The following is a 6,053-nucleotide window of genomic DNA, read 5'->3' as shown; positions in this document are numbered from 1 at the left end:
TTCATAAATCTTGATGACTTTGTGGATGTGTTTGTCAGAAAACATGGCAACAGGTGCATAAAGCTCTTCTGAAGCCTGTAATGAGAATCTCACAGATCCAACTATTGATATGAATATTGTTATGTAAAACAGCTGTTATATGCGATTGTTTCTGTACCTTTTTGATTTGTATCAGGTTTTCCCCGTTTTGTTTGGAATACATGCAGACTTGACTTTCATCAGAAAACCGGGCCTTGGGCCACTGGCCGACTCCTTGGCCCAGTTTAAACACTTTCTCCACCAGTCCAGGCTCAGAAGTGTCTTGACTCGAGGAACCCGACAGTTGTAGTTCATCTCCTGAATGTGGAGGTTTTTGAAGCGGTTCCTCCACCTCATTCCACTCTTTCTGCTCGTCTGCACGTCTGAACACGTCCACAGAATCCAAATGATTTGAATTCCAGTTTTTGTGCCTTTTATGAGCTGGAACTCCAATGTATGTATAAAAAAATGATTGCTTGAAATTAGTTTTACTTTCTATGAAAGTTTAACTTTTCAAATGGAATTATAGAAATTAATACAATTTCCTGGATATTTTACATTTTTTGAAAGGCTGCGAACATTCATTCTCACTTAGTTCCAGTCCAATCATCCTTTGATATAGTGTAAAAGTATTTATCCTAAATAATAATAATTAAACTATGTCCTTTTCTAGGACAGCCCACAGACTGTTTTTGACTATATTTGCATGAATTAAACAAGTTTATTTTAATTTGTCAAAAATGACCAACAGGCAACACTTTTATAGCCCCATTTATAGAGGTCAACAGCCAAAAAAAAGTTGATTTAGGGTTTGGTTACCTTTTAAGCTAACATAGGATCAATTTAGCACTTGATTTAGCAAAACATGCACCTATTAACCTGGTCTTGAATCAATACAAAGTTTGGGTGATGTTTGGCTTACTTCAACCTTTTTAGCTCTGTTCAATTTCTCCATTAAATTTATTGACCAACATGGAGATTATAGTAACTTTTTTTACACACTTTCAGTAATTTCAATTTGTTATCTTATTTAGCAGTAGACCAATCTGTAGTTAACAGCTTCAGCATTCACACTTGCATCTTAGCAGATAGTGAAAATGTTCTATTTCTTTTTATGATTCACATTGAATTGTTCTCTAACTCCATTTTCATTTTGAAACAGGATTATTATTGTGAAGGTTTCCTTTTTGTTCAGTTAAACACAAAATGAAAAGTTTTGTGCTTGAATAAAGTGACTGGTGACTATCAGGCCCAATCCGAGTTCTTCCCTTCTCTCTTCTCCTTCACTTATCCCTCCAAACAGACGGTTATGATAAAATAGTGTCCAATATTTCAGACGGGACTTTTGTCGATGACATCATCAATAATCGCCGGTCCGCTAGCATTAGTGCAGAGCTTCCAGTGCTTGAATATACATAACAGCGGTTTTCTAACTTTAAAAAGGTCGTGCTAAAACATAAAGTCATTACTTACATTTAAATGTAAACATCTGTGGTTCAGAGCGCTCCCACATGAAGAAAAACGCTTCTCAGCGCGACGCGGTTTAGCGTCACAGAGAAGGGCTTTGGACCTCTCCGTTTGGAGGGTGAAATTTAAAAAATAATAATCCCAGACACACTAGCACTTAAACTGCCACTTCAGATTGATGGGAAGGGCTAAGGGGAAGGAGAAAGGGAAGAATTTGGATTGGGCCTGAGTTTAAAACTTGTACGTTGAGCTTGGCAGCGCGTCTAATCCATGGATGGAATCTGCTCCAGTTTTCTAAATTACTCTTTAGTCATCTTTCTGTTCCATTTATTTCACTGCTAAAAAATATCCCATTAATTTTAACAGGACAAAAACATTTGAAGTGACACATGTAGTCTTTTTAAACAAAAGTAAAGACTGAAAAAAGCTATTTAAACTTCCAGTTTGTTCTAGTTTTATTTTTACTTGTTTAACTAATTTTTAAGAAAAATCTTGGTTCTTCAAATGTATCTCTGACTCAGTTTTCCTTTTAGCAATGAAATCATCAGTTTAGCTTTTAAATGCATTTATTTTTTGCACAATTCAATTCAATTTTATTTATATAGCCCAAAATCACAAAGGAATTTGCCTCATTGAGCTTCAAAATATGAACAATAGTTACAAACTAAGACTAAATAAACTGGTTATCCCTGCCCTTAGACCCTCCCTCCCGGTAAGGAAAAACTCCTAAATAACCTGAGTCAGGAAAAAAGAAAGAGAAGAGAGAGGAGCTGTCAGGACTCACTCAGCCATGTCCTCCGCCGACCACCAGAGGGAGCCATCTCCTGAGTTTTAACCATAGACTGTATTTAAGAATAATTGGACTGAGCAAGCCCCCTACTGAATTTTTTTAACTTCTGAATTTTTTTAACATCGGAATTTTTTAATTCTGAAATTTTTAACCTCTGAATTTTTATTCTGAATTGTTTTAACCCTTGCTTCTTAAACAGCAAAATTGTATCCCTCCAAAAATATTTTCTATCTTAAAAAAATATGTGTTTTTAATTTCGAGACTTAAAATTTCGATGGGTCAGAAATTTAACATAAAAAAAGAGGCAGAAGAGCAGAGCGCACGAGAGAGGAGGGAGACTTTTGACCAACTTTATAGTCTGCTGGAAAGAAATGCCAACAAATAACCACATTTGATTTCTGAGAATAAATGAAGTTTATATTTGATTCATTAAAATGTTTGTTTTTTTAATATAAATAAAGGTATAAATCCAACACAGTAATTGTCATTCATTGTAACAATATACAAAGATGGTCGACATGGATGAGATGCTTCCACTGAGACGCGGGGATGGAACTTTCTGGGTGGTGATTGGAACATCTTGCAGGATGGTCTGCAGAGTTTCAGGATGCATCTTCACTGTAGACTGCATCGTCCATCTTCAGGGTTTACAGGGTTGGCTGTGGACGGATGCTGCATGACCAAAAATGATCCATAAATATAAGATAATGCATGCACTGTCCTAAAACGTTTTTTAACAAAAACTCAATTCATTAAATGATTGAATTATTGAATAATTAAAAATTACTTGATTCATTAATTACCTGTTAAAAGTAATCAAGGTCAGGTGGTACCTCCCCCAGGGCAGAAACCTCAGCAGGTAGTTGGTCCTGCCAGAGAGCACCACTGGTGACCTTCAAACCAGCTTCCTCCTCATCATCACCTCCACATCATCCTCTGGGGCCTCGGTGTCGTCAGCACAGGAGCAGATATTGTGGAGGATGGCCCAAGCTGAGACAACCTGCAATATATAAATTAAATATATAAATTAATAGAAATATATTCCAAGGAATATAAAATGCTGCTACGTGTTCACTTCCATGAGGTACAAAGGTGTGATGCACCTCCAGCACTTGCAGGAAGATGCCTCTGAATCTTGTCTTCATCATTCCAAAGCACGCTCTATAATCAAGGGCGCTTTTGGAATGATGCCAGGGTCACCAGGAGGTTTGATCCTGATGTGGCATCCATCGATGGCACCTGCAGCTTTAAGGAAAAACTCTGTGCTGTGCCAGCCCTGCAAACCCACGGGACTCCACCTCCAGGTCCTCAGGGGTTTTTGGAAGGTGAAGGTCCTTATGGCGAATGGCCACCACCTCCTCAGTGACTGTGGATGATGCAGTGGACAGTGGAACGAGAGATCCAAACACTCTTGAGATCATCCTGTAGGATACTCCGCTCGCCAACCAGAAGAGAAACACCAGGATCTCAGTTACATCACCCCACAGACGTCACCAATGGAGGTTCAGGAGGACTGCAGGAGAGTTCCTGTTCACTCTGATTCTGGTCCTGGATCTTCACTGTTAATAAACCGCTCCAGGAGACTCAGGTTGATTCTGCATTACAGGGTGTAGTCTGCTTAGAAAGAAATACACAAGAAATACATTTATAGTAAAAAAAAAAAATACATAAAAAACTTAAAGCAAACATAAACATGTGTGGTTTTAAGTATTCTGATCTTAGACTGTAAAACATCATTATACTTAGGTGAACATGAGAATAACAAAATACTTAAATACTACTTGTACTGATTTCATATAAGAGTAGGGTAAAATTGTTAAAATTAATTTCTGCAATAGAAGAATTCAGAAGACAAAATAAACATTTAACACTATTGTAGTCTGAATAATAAAATAAAATCAGTATTTAGTTAGTTTTTCTACAATCTTCTTATGCTCAGAAAAAGGTAGGTACTTATACACTGCTATAACTTGTGAAATACAACTTGAATAATCTGCAAACCCACACATTCAGTAATTGTATATTTTACAACCTGTAATGCAGTTGCCAAGTAAAAAAAAATAAATTAAACTAGCTAAAGCTAACATGTATATGTGTGAAAGAATAAAATTCAGAATACAAATTCAGAGGTTTAAAAATTTCAGAATAAAAATTCAGGGGGAAAAAAAATTCCGAGTCTGATGGAACTAAAAACTTCCATACAATGGAGTGTGTTTTATTCTAATCTACAGTGTGTCCTTGTTTTAATGGGATTTATTAAAGTACAATGTAAAATAGAAAAAATAAAATCTACCTTTCTTTCATTCAAGGTCTTTCCTTTTGTCAGGCCACAGCTGTAAATAAGAATGCTGTTCTTAATCTGTCCTGCTTGGATAAATAAAGGTTTTGAGAAAAAAGAATAAATGCACAATTTGAACAAGAGAAACATTCTGTCTGACTGCATATTTATTACATTTTTCAATATGTACTTCACATATGTCAATTGAATAAATACATATTTTCATTTGGGCGTACTACTGTCTTTGTTATTTTTCCCATAAACTTGATAGTGTAACTTTCAGTCAAGAACGGAGTCCCTCTGCTGCTGCTTTCTGGCTGACAGTTGGGTAACACAAATAATGGAAAGCTGTGACAATGCCATCTGCAGCCACAGATTTTGACAGGTCACCGTTTTTGGTGTAACACTGCATCCACTGTTCCCGGCCGGGGTATCAGAGCCCACTGAAGCAGCAGTGTCCTCCAGAACCAGCTAAATGTGGTAAAAAAAATCCCCATGGAGCAGACTAGAACTTCATTTTATGTTAATTTTACTGTGTCTGCTGAACCATGTCTCATTGTTTTTATACCATTCCAATATGGCGTCGCTCTTTGTGTATCTTGGACAGTAGTAGAAAGCCTGTGTGCCATCTCTAGTGACCTCTATGTTCCAGACCATGACAATTACCCAGACCACTGCAAAAATACACATCTGCTGTGAAGGTGAAGCGGATTCCCTATGCACTCCACTTCCACATGCACTATGAACCTGGTGTCAAAGGTGAAATCTGACATTCTTTTATAATTAAACCCAGCTATAAATGAAGATAGTGCCCCCCAACCAGTGAAGTGCGGACCGACCGTCACCAGTCTGAACAGGTCCTCAGCCTCACAGAGAGAATTCATACTTTATACCAGAAAAGAAAAATAAATTATACACAAATATTAATTATAAGATTTTTTTTTTCAAATACAAAAGTGCTTTTTACAACTTTGATTCCAAAACTACATACTTTCTACGGTAAGAGTCATGAAAGTAGTCTTGAGCTCCCATCTGTTTGTTAAGCTTCTGGACAGGATGAGTTACAAAAACATAAATGAGAAAATGTAATTTATGTAATTTCTGCTGTATTTGTTGTCTTGATGTAAACAACGGTTTGTTATGAAAAGCTCCCAGATTACCCCCCTTATGTCTGTCTGTGACTCACCTTAGACGTATGTCAAGACTCTTAAGGAGCTGCTCCTGCCATAAGCATAACACACCGATGTTAATTAGAAAACTTCCAGCTGCAGAGCCGCTGAGACGATTTCAAAGAGAATGAAAGAGAATACCTGCAGTCCTCAATGAAACATTGACCTAATCTGGTAGGCTCTGCTGTCACAAGGACACTGATAAGAAAGCTGGATACAAAGAAGATTCAACAGTTTTTTTTTTTGCTGTTTTTTTTATTGTGTTTAACCCTTTAACACCTGAGGCCTCTCCAGTGACGCTTAAACACAAAATCCTCAACACACTAACTTT

The 6,053-nt window shown here is 37.1% G+C and overlaps 1 long non-coding RNA gene across 2 annotated transcripts; it reads right to left on the bottom strand.

Moving 5' to 3' along the window:
• Positions 1-2,774: 2,774 nt before the first annotated feature.
• On the bottom strand, positions 2,775-6,005 carry LOC112137743. 2 transcript variants are annotated; one of them, XR_002917595.2, is made up of 3 exons: positions 5,740-6,005; positions 3,079-3,889; positions 2,775-2,947 (listed from the first exon to the last, which is right to left on the bottom strand). It is a non-coding gene; the product is annotated as an uncharacterized LOC112137743 (long non-coding RNA). The 2 variants fall into 2 exon arrangements; XR_004948486.1 differs by lacking the exon at positions 5,740-6,005 and having other exon boundaries at positions 2,787-2,947; positions 3,079-3,275; positions 3,379-4,587.
• Positions 6,006-6,053: the final 48 nt, after the last annotated feature.

The sequence above is a fragment of the Oryzias melastigma genome, linkage group LG9 (genome assembly GCF_002922805.2).
Source record: "Oryzias melastigma strain HK-1 linkage group LG9, ASM292280v2, whole genome shotgun sequence".
NCBI lineage: Eukaryota > Metazoa > Chordata > Actinopteri > Beloniformes > Adrianichthyidae > Oryzias > Oryzias melastigma.
This window is presented reverse-complemented; position numbering and strand designations above follow the sequence as displayed.